This window comes from Acipenser ruthenus, chromosome 10, assembly GCF_902713425.1.
Source record: "Acipenser ruthenus chromosome 10, fAciRut3.2 maternal haplotype, whole genome shotgun sequence".
NCBI lineage: Eukaryota > Metazoa > Chordata > Actinopteri > Acipenseriformes > Acipenseridae > Acipenser > Acipenser ruthenus.
Window position 1 is genome coordinate 20,664,352 of NC_081198.1, and position 21,435 is coordinate 20,685,786.

The following is a 21,435-nucleotide window of genomic DNA, read 5'->3' on the forward strand; positions in this document are numbered from 1 at the left end:
CAAAAAGCTTCTCAGTTCAGAACCTAACTCAGTCCCACTCTCTGTTGATTTACTCCTCAGTTCTGTATCTGAATCTGGCAGATTATGTAAGCCATCAAACCTGTTTCCATGCTCTATCCCCTCCCCTTCCTTTGCTTTCTTCCCTTTTGCTAGCTTTTGTTCAGCTGCCTTCCTCTCATTCCCAGAATCTTTTTTCCTTTTCCCACTTTTCTTGTCCACATCCATCCAGCCCTCCTTCCTTGCTTGTTTCTTGGTTCAGCTCCATCTTTTCCTCTAGCATTTCCCTACTCGCCTCAATCTCCTCCCGCTCAGCCTCTTGAACAGTTTGCCGAGCTTCCTCTTGGCCAGGCACTCTGCTTAACTCTGACTGAACCCCACTGCCACTTGAAATCACCTTATCCACAGCCACATTTTCCTCCTGTGCTTCGCTTACATCAGCGGGACCACCCCTTAGCTCTCCCCCATCTTGCTGCTCATTTTCTGGTTCCTTTTCTTGGTCCTCTCTAATCACCTCTGCAAAGGACCTTTTCTTCTGTGGGCATTGTCTAAAGAGATGCTCATCAGATCCACAAATATTACATTTTTTAACAAACGGACAGTCCTTTGTTTCATGTCCCAACTCCTCGCAGTTCCTACAATGAATTTGATTACAATGCATTTCTGTGTGACCAAAGGACATGCATTTTCGGCAGTATAGCGGTTGGCCAGAATAAAACAAGTAGCCTCTGTTGGGCCCAATAGAAAAGTTTGCCGGAGGGTGCCTATACCCATCGAAACCCTTGGCGTCTTGCCTTAATAGCACTTTGAATTGTCTCTTGCCATTCCAGATTCCCAATAAATCTCTCTGATAAACTGCACTCACTAGTACATCACAGTATTTCCCCAGAAAAGATTAAATATCCCAGTCAGATGCATAAGGATTAAACATGTGGACTGTTATAACTCTGAAATTGCGATTCCATAATGATTCAGCAGCATAATCCTTCACAGGAGCTTTCATTGAGTACACTTTGTATCTATCCCAAAATGTCATAAAAAGATCTTCAGAGTGAAAAGTAACATCTACGAACCTTGCCGCTGAATTCATCTGGATACAAAAGAAATCCATAGCTTCGAATCCAAGGCTCGCCATCAAAATCTTCTCCACAAATTCAATTCTTCCTGGGAAATCCACTCCCATATCTCCTCTCCATCTCAAACGAACTGTGTTCCGTAGTCCAGCCCTCGAAGCCGACCGAATAGCAGATGTCTTGTCCATCCTCTCCTCCTCGTATCACTCTCTCGTATCACTCTCTGCGGTCATGCCACATGAAAACGATCTGAGCCAAGAGGCCGAGAAGCAATGGCGACTTGGCCCTTGCCCGGGGCCCCCCAGCCCGGACGGCACAGGGGGATTCAAAGGTGGGTGCAAAATTCCAAGCACAAGCAGACCCCCAAAAAACGGGCTGCTGCTTCCAGAGGGGAAATGTGCAATTTAAGCAGGAGAAAACAAAGCAAAAACACACACATAACACCAAAAACAAAACATAAACTGGCGGAGTGCGTCTTACAAACAGTCATGCCAAGCTGCTATGCTGTGCAAGGTGCCTTGGGTAACTACAACTGTGCCTCGCTGGCTGGCTGGCTTGCTAAGAAGGTCCTGGCATAGGGACATGTTCCACCACACTTGTCTGGTTAGCTGCATGCTCCCAGGAAACAAACTGCTGCTGTCTACATCATCACCACATGTGAATAAAAGAAAGAAAGCAAGAAAGAAAGAGAAAGAAAGAGAGAAAGAAAGAAAGAGAGAAAGAAAGAAAGAGAGAAAGAAAAAAAAAGAAGTAAAACGGCGGGAAAACTTGCATCAACACTGGCACTCTCCCTCCAGCAGGGGTAGACAAAATGCTCACAGGAGAGATCCAGATCTGACTTTGACCAACGTTAGAGAAAGGTGCGCACCGTTCCCGGAGGTACTGCAATACCGGGCCGATGCGTGGAGTGGACGGAGCAAGCCCCTGTTCCATCTCCCGATTCCAAAAATCAATTTAATATATGGTCCCCTGATAGGGGACGTATCAGATATTAAACTGATAAGAACAGATACTACACTTGATCTTAGCCAAAATACTCTTTTATTGAGATTTTACATTTTTTTACATTTACACCCATTCGTTTTTTTCATTCATTTTACATTTCTTTTAAAGATGACATTCATGCATACAGACATACATTTTGTTTTAAAAGCATTTAAAACACATTTAAAAACACCAAGACAATTGTGCTTTGTACATGGTTAAAACAGACACAGATTAAAATCAACATGAAAAAAACCTGTGCTGCTTTAAAAGTAACTGGAAAAAAAGAACCATCTATAAAAAAACAGTGCTTGTGAGGGCCGGGGAGTGCTCTCTAAAAAGGTTCAAAAGTGAACATAAAACTATATTACTAAAACAGGGACAGGGGAAAAGGGACAGTGTGTAAAACAGTGCGTTAAAATTCTAAAATTTTAAAACACTTAAAATGTAACTTTTAATAGTTGACGTTAAAAATCTTTTAGATACATAAAACAAAACAAAACAAAATCAAATAAAACATTCAAAATAAATCAAATTAAAATCCATAAAACTGAAACAAAGAGACTACATAAAACCAGGGCACCGTTCAAAAAACGGTCATGCCAGCTAAAAAGGGCGGAATGCTGGCATGACAAAATAAATAAAGGCTTAACGGTGCCCCGTAGTCCCGCTCCTAGGAGCTAGCGGTTCCAGTTTTTCCCCTCATTCCATCTTCACGTCCTGAAGTCCGGCGATCCTCCACTCCGCGCAGGCCTTGTCCTTCCCGAGGGTCCGGATGTCCAGAATTACAAAGTCCTTGATAAGAGTTTGTGCCCTTCTGGTCGTGGTGATAGTGTCTAGCTCCTGCTTGTGATAGACACAGACGTTACGGCCTTCCCACAGGATCTGCTTGACAACATTGATGACACGCCAAATGCACTTAGCTGTGCTGGTAGTGATTCCTCCCGCAGGCCCATAGAGCACAGTCTCAGCGGACATCTTGGCCGTGTCAGCAAACCTGTTTAGGAAGACAGAGACAGAGACCCAGACACTGCCAGCCACATCACACTCCCAGAAGATATGGGCTGGTGTTTCTCTCTTGCGGCACTTTGCATAGGGGCATGTTTCTACTTGGGCTAGTCCCCTCCTGAACATGAACGCTCGAGTGGGGAGTGCACTGTGGACGGTGTTCCATGCTATATCCTTCTGGACATTACTGAGGCAGCTGTGAGTCACATTCTCCCAGATTTTTTGGCTTTGGGTGAGGGAGAAAGTAGCTACTTTTTCAATTTCCTGGGAACCGGCAAGATATTTAGTTACAGCCTTGTATTCCCAGGAGGCCAGTTTTGCTTTATCTAAGCCCAATTTATATATTGTGTCCCTTAAGGTTCTATAATACAATGGGGGGTCCCAGGAGTACGGCACGGTGTTATCAATAGTGCAGAGGCCCAAGGCCCTGAGACAGGTGGCAAAATAGAAACGATTCATGTAACATACCTTCCTGTCCAGGGCCTGGATGTTCTTGATAGTTTGCGTGAGCCCCTGCACTCGGGTGAGCTGCACAACGTCCGGGACCCCCTTACCTCCCTTCTTGTCGGCTTTACTCAGGGTGGCTCGCTTTACCCTCTCCATCTTGCTGCCCCAGAAAAAGCGGTGGATAATGCAGTCCACCACTTTTTTGGTGGTCCTGTCTGGGGGAAAGATTTTTCCTACATAAGAGAGGATGGGGAACAGTATAGACTTGGTTATTAATACTCTACCCGTCATTGTTAAGGATCTTGTGCTCCATCCGCCAATCTTTTTACGGACCTGGTTAATGGCCGCCGTCCAGCTCTGGGCCCCAGAGCTATTGTTCTCGAAAATGAGGCCCAGAATCTTGATTTTGTCCTTTTTGACAGGGTACATGTCCGACAGTTCCCTATCTACCTGCCAATTTTTAGACACGTAGACTTCGCTCTTGGACTTATTAATCACTGCCCCGGTCGCCGTGCAGTACTTCTCAAGGATATTACTAATCCGAGGTACCGACGATGTGTTGGTGCAAATGAGTGACACATAGTCCATATATGCTGTTGTTTTGACCTGGACCCCGTTGGATCCAGGCAGCTGGAAACCAGTTATATTGGTATCCCTACGAATTGCCTGCAGGAGGGGTTCAATGCACACGACATATAGCAGTGGGGATAGTGGGCAACCCTGTCTGACCCCTGACTGGATAGAGATTTTACCAGTCAGGTGCCTGTTCACCAAGACTCGGGTACTAATATTTGTATAGATGGTTTTAACCCACCCCCTAAGTCCAGGAGCGAATTTCATCTGGTCCATCACTTTGTACATATATTCATGGCTTACCCTATCGAACGCCTTCTCCTGGTCAAGGTTGAACAGGCAGAGGGGATGGTTCCGTTCTCTAGAATAAGCCAGAATGTCCCTTGTTAACATTAAAATATCCGTGATGGACCTCCCTGGGACGCCACAAGCCTGGTCGGGGCCAATGACCAAAGGGAGGTGTACTTGTAGCCGGAGCATCAGAGCTTTGGCTAGTATCTTGTAATCCACGCAAAGGAGGCTGATTGGGCGCCAATTCCGTAGATCTTTAACTTCCCCTTTCTTATGAAGGAGAGTAATTACACTCTCCCGCATAGAAGGGCCCAACCGCTTCTCCCTGTAGACCGCTCTGTAGACCTCCGCTAAATGGACTTTTAGCGTGTCCCAAAAAAGATGGTAATACTCACCCGGGATGCCATCTGGACCTGGCGTCTTACCGGTGTTCATGGTCTTAACAGCCTGGGTGAGCTCCTCCAGTGTGAGTTCTGGGTCCTTCTCCTCCTCCTCCTCGTCCCGCACTGAGTCAGGCTCCAACTGGCTCAGGAACCACTCTATCAGGGTGTCATCTGTAGCTTTGATGTTATACAAGTCCCTATAGAAGTTCTCTACCACTTTTTTCACTCCCTCACTATCCTCTACTATCCTCCCCCTGCTGTCGAGCATGGAGGACATCAAGTGCCGCTTCTCCCTCGTTTTCTGGAAGAAGAAGCGAGTACACTTTTCGTCTTCCTCCATTTTTTGCACCTTTGCATTGTGCATGACCTTTCGTTGTTCCTCCCTACAAAGCACTGAAAGATCTAGCTTGGTCTGGGCTATCTCGTCGCTTACAGGGAACCCCCGAAGCTGAAGCAGGCTCAGACGCTGGAGGGCAGCATTCAGGTATTTATATTTGGCCCTCCTTTCTTTTGCTTTCCTCTTGCCTGCTGCTATGAAATAACCCTTAGTTCTCATTTTGACCATCTCCCACCACTCTATAGGGGAGTTGAATAGGTCACGCAAAGTGGTCCACTCAACAAGCCTGCTCTTATAGGCTGCAGCTATGGAGGGGTCATCGAGTAAGGAGGTGTTTAATTTCCAGACCCCTGACCCCATCTGGGAGGTCTGAGGGACCTGCAATGTTACCTGCAGGAGCCTATGGTCAGAGAAGAAGATGGCCTGGGTGTCTACTGCCGTCTTCGTAAGGGAGCTGGTATGCAGGACGAGATCTATACGGGAGAAGGAGGTCCCAGATGAGCTCACCCAGGTAAAGGGAGGCACCAGGTCCTTACCTGCATCACACAGGGAGAAATCAGATATTACGGAGGACACAACTCTACTAGAGCGGTCGTTGCGTGGCCTGCTCCGGTCTACGTCCCTCAGAGCACAATTGAAGTCACCTGACACGATGACGGGTACGTTCCCCAGCAGGAGTGGACGCAGCTGTGGAAAAAATTGAACTCTTTCGTTTTGGTTAGTGGGTGCGTAGACATTGACCAGTCTGAGGGGAGTGTTGTTGTATGTCACATCCACGCTCAGAATTCTACCAGGTTCTACCTCCCTGCTGCTGCGGGAGGTAATAAATGGGTTTTTAAACAGGATACCTACTCCGTCGGCTCTGGCTATGTTGGAGCCCGACCAGAAGGAGTCCCCCAGGGTCCAACTCTCCTTCAGGTCCCTATAATCAGGGCTCGACGAAATACCACACTCCTGCAGAAAGATGAGATCTGCTTTCAAGTTAGCTAGATAATTTAGTACATCAAATCTTTTTTGTGTCTCCCTGATGCTCCTGACATTAACAGACACACATATCAGGGCCATCAGGGTAGCTAACAAGAAAAGGAGTCGCTGCGTCCACCCCATAGCGACTATGATTGGGAGGTCGGGACACTCTTCCTACTCTTAGCTCTACGCTTGCTTCGAGGGGGCTTGGGCTTATTTGCAACTCCCATCACCCCTGAGAAGGTACTCACTGCTGCCTCGTCCAAGAAGGCACCGTCTTTATATGCACAGTACGTGGAGTTGTTTGGGCTATTCAACTCCCCACAAGGTAAGTCTGGTGGAACTTGCTCAGGGCCCCTCGGAACGTGTGGGTCAGCTTTGTCCTGGGGGGGTTATGACAGACAGCATTCTTTGGCTGTTACCGTCTGCTGAATTGGAGCTGTTAGCAGACTTCTGGCTTACCGCGTCCAGGGGTATTCCCATGTCCTCCAGTGCTGTATCTAGGAGGACCTCTAGGGGGCCCCTGGTTTTGCCCATACAAGGGAGGGGGTCAAGGATGCTTTGAAGGGAGGCCCTTCGCTTGAAGAGGGTCATTGCTACCGAGGTACTGCTGGTCAGGGAAGGTGTTGACCCCGACCTCTCCCTCGGTGCATTAGTGAACACCTCTTCTGCGAGGTGTGCTAGGGTTTGTGCCAACGACTGGGAAGGCTGGCTGGGGATGCCCTGGCTGGCTGCTACCTGCCCACTAGGCGGCAGTGTAGCCGTCCCACTCGCCTCCGTCTCTGCCTGCGAGGGCAAGACTGGGGACTTTGTGTGGACATTATCTGGTTTTGGATCTATGGGGGCCACCTGCAACTTGCTGTCTTTGATCTTGATCTTCTTTCTTTTCCCCCCCTCGTCTCTACCCTTTCTTTTCCCCACCCTCTGCTGGTTCTTCACTCCCTTCCCCTCCTTCTCACTCTCACTTTCACTGTCGCTTTCGCTTTCCTCCCCCACGGACTCAATCCTTATGGCGTCATAACGAGAGCCGAGGGGGAGTGCTGGCGCTGAGAGGGCCCTACTCAGGGGGGGGCCGCTGCTGGGTCCGGGCTCCCTCCCTGCCTCGTGTTCTGTATCAGAGGAGCTACTGGAGGAGCTAGTGGAGTAGCTGTTGTACTCTCTCTCTGGGCTGGGGGAAGGGGTCCTCGTAAAACGGGACATGTCTCGGGGGCGGGGGAGTGAGGGGGGTGCTGGTGATGATGGTGGTGCTGGAGTCTGGGTTTTGATGTGGACTGATCTTTGTTACTTGCTCCCTCTTCCTGCTCAGGCCTAGGCTTGTTCGTGTTTGCCTTGCTGGCTCTGGCCATGTTGGCATAGGAAGAGGGGCAGTCCTTAAACAGGTGCCCCTTCTTTCCACACAAATTGCACTGCCTCTCTTCTCTGCAGTGGCTGGTCTCGTGGGGGGCGCCGCAGTTCCTGCACTTGACTACAGTACATGCGGCCGCCAGGTGTCCTAATTCCCCACATTTCCTGCAGAGTTTTGGCATCCCATTATAGAATACCAGCCCTCTGTTGGGCCCTAACACTATGGAGTTTGGAATGTGGCGGACGCCTCCAATGCCCGATGTATCGACATTGAGGCGTACCAGCCACTTTCTGGCTCCTGTCCAAACCCCATCTTCGTCAGTAATTTTCCTCCCTTCTGATGACACCCTCCCATAGCTGTTAAGCCATGTTGTAATATCATAGTCGCTAACAGCCTCATTGAAAAATTGGACAGTAACAACTTTCATTTCTCTGTCTGTCAGTGCATCCACACAAAATTCTTTGTATGGAGCGAGATATTTATTCTCCCCCCAAAAGGACCACATTTCTTGTAACTTTTGGGGGTTCCTAAAACTGACCTCAAACACTTCCTTAAGCCCTGGCAATTTCACCAAACAATTCAAGTCAGAAGGGGAAAAACCCATACCCCTCTGAAGAATGGTCCGGCTGAACTCCAGTCTCGTCAGTCCTGGTTCCGTTTCCTCTTGCTGGGTCCTTGTGAAGCGCACCGCATTGTGCCTCCTAGTCTCCTGGGTTGGCCGGAACGCCATCCTTCAGCTGGCTCCTCCGATTGGGGTGGGAGAAGCCTCTGGACGTCCGGGTTGTCTCTCTCTACGGAAAAGAAACAACGTAAGCAGCAAATCTGGGCAGTTGAAGGAACTATTACTTTAGTCCCTGAGGAGATGGTCGCCTCGCAAGAGGGACCCCCTCCCCAGGTGAACGGTGTCCTTCCCTGGCGGAGTAGGGGGCGCTGCTTGGCACCGAGACCACGTAGGAAGAATCGTGGCTGTGACGCCTCCTCGGGGTCCGGGGCCGCCCTCTGCTCCTCCCAGATGGCGCCCTCTGCTGGGCGCCTGCTGCTCTCTCGGTCTGGATCTCGATTACAATCAAGGGCTGGGGATGAGGTCATCTAGGTCATCAAAGGGTCCTCAAAGGTCGTCTGGAACGTAGGTCCTCCTTCTCTCTAACTCCAGGAACGTCTGGAAAAGCCGGAACCGCCTGAAAAAGAAAAAACTGGAACCGCCTGAAAAAGAAAAAACTGCTCTCAACAGTCAACAAAATCTTGAAAGACCCTCGGCCTGGATTGGGCAAGCCAAAACCAGACTGAGTATTAGTCTTCCAAAAAGTTGCCGAGCTGAAGAAAGCCAGTCAAAAATAAAAAAAAATTTGTTCCTCCTCACCCGAACAAACCTCTCACAGACCCTCGGAGGGAGCGGGCAATGCCACTACCCTCTAAGCCTTAGTCTTAGAAAGATTTATTCGAACTGAAGAGAAGCCGGAGTATATGGCTGGCTAAGAAGGACCTGGCATAGGGACATGTTCCACCACACTTGTCTGGTTAGCTGCATGCTCCCAGGAAACAAACTGCTGATGTCTACATCATCACCACATGTGAATAAAAGAAAGAAAGAAAGCAAGAAAGAAAGAGAAAGAAAGAGAGAGAAAGAAAGAAAGAGAGAAAGAAAGAAAGAGAGAAAGAAAAATAAAAGAAGTAAAACGGCGGGAAAACTTGCTTCAACACTGGCACTCTCCTTCCAGCAGGGGTAGACAAAATGCTCACAGGAGAGATCCAGATCTGACTTTGACCAACGTTAGAGAAAGGTGTGCACCGTTCCCGGAGGTACTGCAATACCGGGCCGATGCGTGGAGTGGACGGAGCAAGCCCCTGTTCCATCTCCCGATTCCAAAAATCAATTTAATATATGGTCCCCTGATAGGGGACGTATCAGATATTAAACTGATAAGAACAGATACTACACTTGATCTTAGCCAAAAGGCCGAGAAGCGATGGCGACTTGGCCCTTGCCCGGGGCCCCCCAGCCCGGACGGCACAGGGGGATTCAAAGGTGGGTGCTAAATTCCAAGCACAAGCAGACCCCCCAAAAACGGGCTGCTGCTTCCAGAGGGGAAATGTGCAATTTAAGCAGGAGAAAACAAAACAAAGCAAAAACACACACATAACACCAAAAACAAAACATAAACTGGCGGAGTGCGTCTTACAAATAGTCATGCCAAGCTGCTATGCTGTGCAAGGTGCCTTGGGTAACTACAACTGTGCCTCGCTGGCTGGCTGGCTTGCTAAGAAGGTCCTGGCATAGGGACATGTTCCACCACACTTGTCTGGTTAGCTGCATGCTCCCAGGAAACAAACTGCTGCTGTCTACATCATCACCACATATGAATAAAAGAAAGAAAGAAAGCAAGAAAGAAAGAGAAAGAAAGAGAGAGAAAGAAAGAAAGAGAGAAAGAAAAAAAAAGAAGTAAAACGGCGGGAAAACTTGCATCAACACTGGCACTCTCCCTCCAGCAGGGGTAGACAAAATGCTCACAGGAGAGATCCAGATCTGACTTTGACCAACGTTAGAGAAAGGTGTGCACCGTTCCCGGAGGTACTGCAATACCGGGCCGATGCGTGGAGTGGACGGAGCAAGCCCCTGTTCCATCTCCCGATTCCAAAAATCAATTTAATATATGGTCCCCTGATAGGGGACGTATCAGATATTAAACTGATAAGAACAGATACTACACTTGATCTTAGCCAAAAGGCCGAGAAGCGATGGCGACTTGGCCCTTGCCCGGGGCCCCCCAGCCCGGACGGCACAGGGGGATTCAAAGGTGGGTGCAAAATTCCAAGCACAAGCAGACCCCCAAAAAACGGGCTGCTGCTTCCAGAGGGGAAATGTGCAATTTAAGCAGGAGAAAACAAAACAAAGCAAAAACACACACATAACACCAAAAACAAAACATAAACTGGTGGAGTGCGTCTTACAAATAGTCATGCCAAGCTGCTATGCTGTGCAAGGTGCCTTGGGTAACTACAACTGTGCCTCGCTGGCTGGCTGGCTTGCTAAGAAGGTCCTGGCATAGGGACATGTTCCACCACACTTGTCTGGTTAGCTGCATGCTCCCAGGAAACAAACTGCTGCTGTCTACATCATCACCACATGTGAATAAAAGAAAGAAAGAAAGCAAGAAAGAAAGAGAAAGAAAGAGAGAGAAAGAAAGAAAGAGAGAAAGAAAAAAAAGAAGTAAAACGGCAGGAAAACTTGCATCAACACTGGCACTCTCCCTCCAGCAGGGGTAGACAAAATGCTCACAGGAGAGATCCAGATCTGACTTTGACCAACGTTAGAGAAAGGTGTGCACCGTTCCCGGAGGTACTGCAATACCGGGCCGATGCGTGGAGTGGACGGAGCAAGCCCCTGTTCCATCTCCCGATTCCAAAAATCAATTTAATATATGGTCCCCTGATAGGGGACGTATCAGATATTAAACTGATAAGAACAGATACTACACTTGATCTTAGCCAAAAGGCCGAGAAGCGATGGCGACTTGGCCCTTGCCCGGGGCCCCCCAGCCCGGACGGCACAGGGGGATTCAAAGGTGGGTGCAAAATTCCAAGCACAAGCAGATCCCCAAAAAACGGGCTGCTGCTTCCAGAGGGGAAATGTGCAATTTAAGCAGGAGAAAACAAAACAAAGCAAAAACACACACATAACACCAAAAACAAAACATAAACTGGCGGAGTGCGTCTTACAAATAGTCATGCCAAGCTGCTATGCTGTGCAAGGTGCCTTGGGTAACTACAACTGTGCCTCGCTGGCTGGCTGGCTTGCTAAGAAGGTCCTGGCATAGGGACATGTTCCACCACACTTGTCTGGTTAGCTGCATGCTCCCAGGAAACAAACTGCTGCTGTCTACATCATCACCACATGTGAATAAAAGAAAGAAAGAAAGCAAGAAAGAAAGAGAAAGAAAGAGAGAAAGAAAGAAAGAGAGAAAGAAAAAAAAAGAAGTAAAACGGCAGGAAAACTTGCATCAACACTGGCACTCTCCCTCCAGCAGGGGTAGACAAAATGCTCACAGGAGAGATCCAGATCTGACTTTGACCAACGTTAGAGAAAGGTGTGCACCGTTCCCGGAGGTACTGCAATACCGGGCCGATGCATGGAGTGGAAGGAGCAAGCCCCTGTTCCATCTCCCGATTCCAAAAATCAATTTAATATATGGTCCCCTGATAGGGGACGTATCAGATATTAATACTCTTTTATTGAGATTTTACATTTTTTACATTTACACCCATTCGTTTTTTTTTTCATTCATTTTACATTTCTTTTAAAGATGACATTCATGCATACAGATATACATTTTGTTTTAAAAGCATTTAAAATACATTTAAAAACACCAAGACAATTGTGCTTTATACATGGTTAAAACAGACACAGATTAAAATCAACATGAAAAAAACCTGTGCTGCTTTAAAAGTGACTGGAAAAAAAGAACCATCTATAAAAAACCAGTGCTTGTGAGGGCCGGGGAGTGCTCTCTAAAAAAGTTCAAAAGTGAACATAAAACTATAGATCTAAAACAGGGACAGGGGAAAAGGGACAGTGTATAAAACAGTGAGTTAAAATTCTAAAATTTTAAAACACTTAAAATGTAACTTTTAATAGTTGACTTTAAAAATCTTTTAGATACATAAAACAAAACAAAACAAAATCAAATAAAACATTCAAAGTAAATCAAATAAAAGTCCATAAAACTGAAACAAAAAGACTACATAAAACCAGGGCACCGTTCAAAAACGGTCATGCCAGCTAAAAAGGGCGGAATGCTGGCATGACAAAATAAATAAAAGGCTTAGCGGTGCCCCGTAGTCTCGCTCCTAGGAGCTAGCGGTTCCAGTTTTTTCCTTTATTCCATCTTCACGTCCTGAAGTCCGGCGATCCTCCACTCCGCGCAGGCCTTGTCCTTCCCGAGGGTCCGGATGTCCAGAATTACAAAGTCCTTGATAAGAGTTTGTGCCCTTCTGGTCGTGGTGATAGTGTCTAGCTCCTGCTTGTGATAGACACAGACGTTACGGCCTTCCCACAGGATCTGCTTGACAACATTGATGATACGCCAAACGCACTTAGCTGTGCTGGTAGTGATTCCTCCCGCAGGCCCATAGAGCACAGTCTCAGCGGTCATCTTGGCCGTGTCAGCAAACCTGTTTAGGAAGACAGAGACAGAGAGCCAGACACTGCCAGCCACATCACACTCCCAGAAGATATGGGCTGGTGTTTCTCTCTTGCAGCACTTTGCATAGGGGCATGTTTCTACTTGGGCTAGTCCCCTCCTGAACATGAACGCTCGAGTGGGGAGTGCACTGTGGACGGTGTTCCATGCTATATCCTTCTGGACATTACTGAGGCAGCTGTGAGACACATTCTCCCAGATTTTTTGGCTTTGGGTGAGGGAGAAAGTAGCTACTTTTTCAATTTCCTGGGAACCGGCAAGATATTTAGTTACAGCCTTGTATTCCCAGGAGGCTAATTTTGCTTTATCTAAGCCCAATTTATATATAGTGTCCCTTAAGGTTCTATAATACAATGGGGGGTCCCAGGAGTACGGCACGGTGTTATCAATAGTGCAGAGGCCCAAGGCCCTGAGACAGGTGGCAAAATAGAAACGATTCATGTAACATACCTTCCTGTCCAGGGCCTGGATGTTCTTGATAGTTTGCGTGAGCCCCTGCACTCGGGTGAGCTGCACAACGTCCGGGACCCCCTTACCTACCTTCTTGTCGGCTTTACTCAGGGTGGCTCGCTTTACCCTCTCCATCTTGCTGCCCCAGATAAAGCGGTGGATAATGCGGTCCACCACTTTTTTGGTGGTCCTGTCTGGGGGAAAGATTTTTCCTACATAAGAGAGGATGGGGAACAGTATAGACTTGGTTATTAATACTCTACCCGTCATTGTTAAGGATCTTGTGCTCCATCCGCCAATCTTTTTACGGACCTGGTTAATGGCCGCCGTCCAGCTCTGGGCCCCCGAGCTATTGTTCTCGAAAATGAGGCCCAGAATCTTGATTTTGTCTTTTTTGACAGGGTACATGTCCGACAGTTCCCTATCTACCTGCCAATTTTTAGACACGTAGACTTCGCTCTTGGACTTATTAATCACTGCCCCGGTCGCCGTGCAGTACTTCTCAAGGATATTACTAATCCGAGGTACCGACGATGTGTTGGTGCAAATGAGTGACACATCGTCCATATATGCTGTTGTTTTGACCTGGACCCCGTTGGATCCAGGCAGCTGGAAACCAGTTATATTGGTATCCCTACGAATTGCCTGCAGGAGGGGTTCAATGCACACGACATATAGCAGTGGGGATAGTGGGCAACCCTGTCTGACCCCTGACTGGATAGATATTTTACCAGTCAGGTGTCTGTTCACCAAGACTCGGGTACTAATATTTGTATAGATGGTTTTAACCCACCCCCTAAGTCCAGGAGCGAATTTCATCTGGTCCATCACTTTGTACATATATTCATGGCTTACCCTATCGAACGCCTTCTCCTGGTCAAGGTTGAACAGGCAGAGGGGATGGTTCCGTTCTCTAGAATAAGCCAGAATGTCCCTTGTTAACATTAAAATATCGGTGATGGACCTCCCTGGGACGCCACAAGCCTGGTCGGGGCCAATGACCAAAGGGAGGTGTACTTGTAGCCGGAGCATCAGAGCTTTGGCTAGTATCTTGTAATCCACGCAAAGGAGGCTGATTGGGCGCAATTCCGTAGATCTTTAACTTCCCCTTTCTTATGAAGGAGAGTAATTACACTCTCCCGCATAGAAGGGCCCAACCGCTTCTCCCTGTAGACCGCTCTGTAGACCTCCGCTAAATGGACTTTTAGCGTGTCCCAAAAAAGATGGTAATACTCACCCGGGATGCCATCTGGACCTGGCGTCTTACCGGTGTTCATGGTCTTAACCGCCTGGGTGAGCTCCTCCAGCGTGAGTTCTGGGTCCTTCTCCTCCTCCTCCTCGTCGTCCAGCACTGCGTCAGGCTCCAACTGGCTCAGGAACCACTCTATCAGGGTGTCATCTGTAGCTTTGATGTTATACAGGTCCCTATAGAAGTTCTCTACCACTTTTTTCACTCCCTCACTATCCTCTACTATCCTCCCCCTGCTGTCGAGCATGGAGGACATCAAGTGCCGCTTCTCCCTCGTTTTCTGGAAGAAGAAGCGAGTACACTTTTCGTCTTCCTCCATTTTTTGCACTTTTGCATTGTGCATGACCTTTCGTTGTTCCTCCCTACAAAGCACTGAGAGATCTAGCTTGGTCTGGGCTATCTCGTCGCTTACAGGGAACCCCCGAAGCTGAAGCAGGCTCAGACGCTGGAGGGCAGCATTCAGGTGTTTATATTTGGCCCTCCTTTCTTTTGCTTTCCTCTTGCCTGCTGCTTTGAAATAACCCTTAGTTCTGATTTTGACCATCTCCCACCACTCTATAGGGGAGTTGAATAGGTCACGCAAAGTGGTCCACTCAACAAGCCTGCTCTTATAGGCTGCAGCTATGTAGGGGTCATCGAGTAAGGAGGTGTTTAATTTCCAGACCCCTGACCCCATCTGGGAGGTCTGAGGGACTTGCAATGTTACCTGCAGGAGCCTATGGTCAGAGAAGAAGACGGCCTGGGTGTCTACTGCCGTCTTCGTAAGGGAGCTGGTATGCAGGACGAGATCTATACGGGAGAAGGAGGTCCCAGATGAGCTCACCCAGGTAAAGGGAGGCACCAGGTCCTTACCTGCATCACACAGGGAGAAATCAGATATTACGGAGGACAAAACTCTACTAGAGCGGTCGTTGCGTGGCCTGCTCCGGTCTACGTCCCTCAGAGCACAATTGAAGTCACCTGACAGGATGACGGGTACGTTCCCCAGCAGGAGTGGACGCAGCTGTTGAAAAAATTGAACTCTTTCGTTTTGGTTAGTGGGTGCGTAGACATTGACCAGTCTGAGGGGAGTGTTGTTGTATGTCACATCCACGCTCAGAATTCTACCAGGTTCTACCTCCCTGCTGCTGCGGGAGGTAATAAATGGGTTTTTAAACAGGATACCTACTTCGTCGGCTCTGGCTATGTTGGAGCCCGACCAGAAGGAGTCCCCCAAGGTCCAACTCTCCTTCAGGTCCCTATAATCAGGGCTCGACGAAATACCACACTCCTGCAGAAAGATGAGATCTGCTTTCAAGTTAGCTAGATAGTTTAGTACATCAAATCTTTTTTGTGTCTCCCTGATGCTCCTGACATTAACAGACACACATATCAGGGCCATCAGGGTAGCTAACAAGAAAAGGAGTCGCTGCGTCCACCCCATAGCGACTATGATTGGGAGGTCGGGACACTCTTCCTACTCTTAGCTCTACGCTTGCTTCGAGGGGGCTTGGGCTTATTTGCAACTCCCATCACCCCTGAGAAGGTACTCACTGCTGCCTCGTCCAAGAAGGCACCGTCTTTGTATGCACAGTACGTGGAGTTGTTTGGGCTATTCAACTCCCCACAAGGTAAGTCTGGTGGAACTTGCTCAGGGCCCCTCGGAACGTGTGGGTCAGCTTTGTCCTGGGGGGGTTATGACAGACAGCATTCTTTGGCTGTTACCGTCTGTTGAATTGGAGCTGTTAGCAGACTTCTGGCTTACCGCGTCCAGGGGTATTCCCATGTCTTCCAGTGCTGTATCTAGGAGGACCTCTAGGGGGCCCCTGGTTTTGCCCATACAAGGGAGGGGGTCAAGGATGCTTTGAAGGGAGGCCCTTCGCTTGAAGAGGGTCATTGCTACCGAGGTACTGCTGGTCAGGGAAGGTGTTGACCCCGACCTCTCCCTCGGTGCATTAGTGAACACCTCTTCTGCGAGGTGTGCTAGGGTTTGTGCCAACGACTGGGAAGGCTGGCTGGGGATGCCCTGGCTGGCTGCTACCTGCCCACTAGGCGGCAGTGTAGCCGTCCCACTCGCCTCCGTCTCTGCCTGCGAGGGCAAGACTGGGGACTTTGTGTGGACATTAGCTGGTTTTGCATTGTTACAGAGTAGGGGGCGCTGCTTGGCACCGAGACCATGTATGAAGAATCGTGGCTGTGACGCCTCCTCGGGGTCCGGGGCCGCCCTCTGCTCCTCCCAGATGGCGCCCTCTTCTGGGCGCCTGCTGCTCTCTCGGTCTGGATCTCGATTACAATCAAGGGCTGGGGATGAGGTCGTCTAGGTCATCAAAGGGTCCTCAAAGGTCGTCTGGATGGTAGGTCCCCCTTCTCTCTAACTCCAGGAACGTCTGGAAAAGCCGGAACCGCCTGAAAAAGAAAAAAACTGGAACCGCCTGAAAAAGAAAAACTGCTCTCAACAGTCAACAAAATCTTGAAAGACCCTCGGCCTGGATTGGGCAAGCCAAAACCAGACTGAGCATTAGTCTTCCAAAAAGTTGCCGAGCTGAAGAAAGCCAGTCAAAAATAAAAAAAAATTCTGTTCCTCCTCACCCGAACAAACCTCTCACAGACCCTCGGAGGGAGCGGGCAATGCCACTACCCTCTAAGCCTTAGTCTTAGAAAGATTTATTCGAACTGAAGAGAAGCCAGAGTGATATTAAGATATTAGATATTAAACTGATAAACTGATAAGAACAGATACTACACTTGATCTTAGCCAACAGGCCGAGAAGCGATGGCGACTTGGCCCTTGCCCTGGGCCAACCAGCCCGGACGGCACAGGGGGATTCAAAGGTGGGTGCAAAATTCCAAGCACAAGCAGACCCCAAAAAACGGGCTGCTGCTTCCAGAGGGGAAATGTGCAATTTAAGCAGGAGAAAACAAAACAAAGCAAAAACACACACATAACACCAAAAACAAAACATAAACTGGCGGAGTGCGTCTTACAAATAGTCATGCCAAGCTGCTATGCTGTGCAAGGTGCCTTGGGTAACTACAAATGTGCCTCGCTGGCTGGCTGGCTTGCTAAGAAGGTCCTGGCATAGGGACATGTTCCACCACACTTGTCTGGTTAGCTGCATGCTCCCAGGAAACAAACTGCTGCTGTCTACATCATCACCACATGTGAATAAAAGAAAGAAAGAAAGAAAGAAAGAAAGAAAGAAAGAGAAAGAAAGAGAGAACGAAAGAAAGAGAGAAAGAAAAAAAAAAGAAGTAAAACAGCGGGAAAACTTGCATCAACACTGGCACTCTCCCTCCAGCAGGGGTAGACAAAATGCTCACAGGAGAGATCCAGATCTGACTTTGACCAACGTTAGAGAAAGGTGTGCACCGTTCCCGGAGGTACTGCAATACCGGGCCGATGCGTGGAGTGGACGGAGCAAGCCCCTGTTCCATCTCCCGATTCCAAAAATCAATTTAATATATGGTCCCCTGATAGGGGACGTATCAGATATTAAACTGATAAGAACAGATACTACACTTGATCTTAGCCAAAAGGCCGAGAAGCGATGGCGACTTGGCCCTTGCCCGGGGCCCCCCAGCCCGGACGGCACAGGGGGATTCAAAGGTGGGTGCAAAATTCCAAGCACAAGCAGACCCCCCAAAAACGGGCTGCTGCTTCCAGAGGGGAAATGTGCAATTTAAGCAGGAGAAAACAAAACAAAGCAAAAACACACACATAACACCAAAAACAAAACATAAACTGGCGGAGTGCGTCTTACAAATAGTCATGCCAAGCTGCTATGCTGTGCAAGGTGCCTTGGGTAACTACAAATGTGCCTCGCTGGCTGGCTGGCTTGCTAAGAAGGTCCTGGCATAGGGACATGTTCCACCACACTTGTCTGGTTAGCTGCATGCTCCCAGGAAACAAACTGCTGCTGTCTACATCATCACCACATGTGAATAAAAGAAAGAAAGAAAGCAAGAAAGAAAGAGAAAGAAAGAGAGAAAGAAAGAAAGAGAGAAAGAAAAAAAAAGAAGTAAAACGGCGGGAAAACTTGCATCAACACTGGCACTCTCCCTCCAGCAGGGGTAGACAAAATGCTCACAGGAGAGATCCAGATCTGACTTTGACCAACGTTAGAGAAAGGTGTGCACCGTTCCCGGAGGTACTGCAATACCGGGCCGATGCGTGGAGTGGACGGAGCAAGCCCCTGTTCCATCTCCCGATTCCAAAAATCAATTTAATATATGGTCCCCTGATAGGGGACGTATCAGATATTAAACTGATAAGAACAGATACTACACTTGATCTTAGCCAAAAGGCCGAGAAGCGATGGCGACTTGGCCCTTGCCCGGGGCCCCCCAGCCCGGACGGCACAGGGGGATTCAAAGGTGGGTGCAAAATTCCAAGCACAAGCAGACCCCCAAAAAACGGGCTGCTGCTTCCAGAGGGGAAATGTGCAATTTAAGCAGGAGAAAACAAAACAAAGCAAAAACACACACATAACACCAAAAACAAAACATAAACTGGCGGAGTGCGTCTTACAAATAGTCATGCCAAGCTGCTATGCTGTGCAAGGTGCCTTGGGTAACTACAACTGTGCCTCGCTGGCTGGCTGGCTTGCTAAGAAGGTCCTGGCATAGGGACATGTTCCACCACACTTGTCTGGTTAGCTGCATGCTCCCAGGAAACAAACTGCTGCTGTCTACATCATCACCACATGTGAATAAAAGAAAGAAAGAAAGCAAGAAAGAAAGAGAAAGAAAGAGAGAAAGAAAGAAAGAGAGAAAGAAAGAAAGAGAGAAAGAAAAAAAAGAAGTAAAACGGCGGGAAAACTTGCATCAACACTGGCACTCTCCCTCCAGCAGGGGTAGACAAAATGCTCACAGGAGAGATCCAGATCTGACTTTGACCAACGTTAGAGAAAGGTGTGCACCGTTCCCGGAGGTACTGCAATACCGGGCCGATGCGTGGAGTGGACGGAGCAAGCCCCTGTTCCATCTCCCGATTCCAAAAATCAATTTAATATATGGTCCCCTGATAGGGGACGTATCAGATATTAAACTGATAAGAACAGATTTTTTTTTTTTTTTTTTTTTTTTTTTAAATACAGTTTTTATTATACAATCAATCACAAAAATATTTACAAATCTCAAAACACAAATCATATACACAAACAATCCACAAATTCTTTTAAGAAAATTAACCTTCAAGCATTTTCAATAAACTTTCCCATTTTGTTTTACAATATACATTCCCATACATTTTTGTTTCTATCTTAATTATATTTTTTATGTCCCCTATATAAGCAAAATATGTTTCCAATCCTGTAGTTTTGTCTTTCTCTTTATTTACATTTATGTTTCTTTTATCCCATAACATCTTTTTCCCCATACAAATCAAACTCCATGCAGGCAGAAACCTTTCCTTATCAATTACATCCACTTTTTCTCCTAACACAATGCTATTCCCGTCTATGATCAGGTCACCCGTAAATATCTTTATTATTTTTAATGCTTTTCCCCAGAATTCCTTTGCAAACTTACATTCCCAGAAAACATGCATTATTGTCTCTTCTTTATTACACCCTTCTCTTTTACATTTATTATTTACTGCACACCCATGTCGAAACAGAACATCTTTTACAGGTAACCTGTTCATAGCACTTAACCAAGTTAAATCTTTTAAATCATTATCAAAAGATTTAGGTTGTATTATTCCCCATTTCACATTTCTCAAATGCACATCCACCTTAACCCCACACCCATCTCTAATTACCCAGTACATTTTCCTATGATTTAATAATATTTCTTTATTTATTATCTTTGCATGAATTTTCAAAAAAGATATTACATAATCATACTCCTTCGGCTTCTTTTCTGCATTCGGTTGATTATTGTGCCAATTAATCATTTTCCTTAAATTAAATCCTAGCCATAACCTTGAAAAAAAATAACTTTTATGATTTATTGAATTTAAAACATTCTTACACATATCATGAACAAAAAGGCAATCCAATTTTAAAGGCAAACAGACTACTTCCCTGCCACCTTCCTCTATTCTCCCATACATCACCTCCCTCTTTACTCGTTCATATTTCCCACCCCAAATGAAAGAAAACACAGCTCTTGTTAATTTTAATTTACTTCTCACAGGTATTGGAAACACCTTGACTAAATAAACCAAAGCAGGCAAAATATCAGCCTTAATAATCATTATTTTACCTGTTAGAGTTAGCCTCCTACATCTCCATCTATTCATTCTGGCTATCCCTTTTTCAATTTTCTCCTCCCAGTTATTCTTTGCCCCATCCTTTTTATAAAAGAAAACTCCCAAAATCTTTAACCCATCCTCACATACACTTACCCCTCCTTTACAATCCCTCCTCATACTCCAGCTACCACAGTACATCATGGCAGATTTACTCAAGTTGACCTTAGACCCACTAGCTTTACTATATAAATCAATTAACTGAATGCTTCTCTCAATATCTCCGTCAGATGTTAAAAACAAAGTCGTATCATCAGCATATTGTGTGATTTTGAGTCTCTCTCCTCTACTTCCTGGAATCTGTACTCCATCTATGAATTTGTCATTTCTTAAACACTCTGCAAAAGGCTCCATAAATATGACATATAACAAGGGTGACAATGGGCACCCCTGTCTCACTCCACCCTCCTGCTTCACTTTTCTACTCAAATGCCCATTAACCTTCACCCTACTAAACACCTCGTTATATAATATTTTCACCCAACTCAAAAAAATGCTACCAAAATTCATCCTCCCCATAATCTGAAACAAAAAATCGTGACTCACCCTATCAAAAGCCTTTTCCTGATCTATTCTTAATATACACAAAGGTAAACGCCTATCCTCCACCCAACTCATCACATCCCTAATTAAATATAAATTCATCCCACTGTGTCTCCCTGTTACCCCACATGTTTGATCCTCATTAATAATTATTGGCATTACCTTCTTTAACCTATTAGTAATTACCTTACTCAAAATTTTATTATCTACACAAATCAAAGTAACTGGTCTCCAATTTTTTAATAAATTCTTTTCTCCCTTTTTAAATAATAAACTTATTATCCCTGTTTTCATTGAGTTTGTCATGACTCCTTCTGCTAAAATCTCCTCAAACACCGCAACCATATCTCCCCCCATCA

The 21,435-nt window shown here is 46.9% G+C and overlaps 6 non-coding genes and 3 pseudogenes across 6 annotated transcripts; all 9 read right to left on the minus strand.

Moving 5' to 3' along the window:
• Positions 1–1,927: 1,927 nt before the first annotated feature.
• On the minus strand, positions 1,928–2,110 carry LOC131738371 (U2 spliceosomal RNA). The gene has a single exon (XR_009329932.1). It is a non-coding gene; the product is annotated as a U2 spliceosomal RNA (small nuclear RNA).
• Positions 2,111–9,182: 7,072 nt separating this feature from the next.
• Positions 9,183–9,373, minus strand: LOC131738246 (U2 spliceosomal RNA). The gene has a single exon (XR_009329810.1). It is a non-coding gene; the product is annotated as a U2 spliceosomal RNA (small nuclear RNA).
• Positions 9,374–9,951: 578 nt separating this feature from the next.
• On the minus strand, positions 9,952–10,142 carry LOC131738257 (U2 spliceosomal RNA). Its single transcript, XR_009329821.1, has one exon. It is a non-coding gene; the product is annotated as a U2 spliceosomal RNA (small nuclear RNA).
• A 577-nt stretch (positions 10,143–10,719) lies between these two features.
• Positions 10,720–10,910, minus strand: LOC131738268 (U2 spliceosomal RNA). The gene has a single exon (XR_009329832.1). It is a non-coding gene; the product is annotated as a U2 spliceosomal RNA (small nuclear RNA).
• Positions 10,911–11,486: 576 nt separating this feature from the next.
• LOC131738636 (U2 spliceosomal RNA) lies at positions 11,487–11,641 on the minus strand (annotated as a pseudogene).
• Positions 11,642–16,938: 5,297 nt separating this feature from the next.
• Positions 16,939–17,055, minus strand: LOC131738858 (U2 spliceosomal RNA; annotated as a pseudogene).
• A 584-nt stretch (positions 17,056–17,639) lies between these two features.
• Positions 17,640–17,830, minus strand: LOC131738279 (U2 spliceosomal RNA). Its single transcript, XR_009329843.1, has one exon. It is a non-coding gene; the product is annotated as a U2 spliceosomal RNA (small nuclear RNA).
• A 576-nt stretch (positions 17,831–18,406) lies between these two features.
• Positions 18,407–18,597, minus strand: LOC131738290 (U2 spliceosomal RNA). The gene has a single exon (XR_009329854.1). It is a non-coding gene; the product is annotated as a U2 spliceosomal RNA (small nuclear RNA).
• A 591-nt stretch (positions 18,598–19,188) lies between these two features.
• LOC131738480 (U2 spliceosomal RNA) lies at positions 19,189–19,406 on the minus strand (annotated as a pseudogene).
• Positions 19,407–21,435: the final 2,029 nt, after the last annotated feature.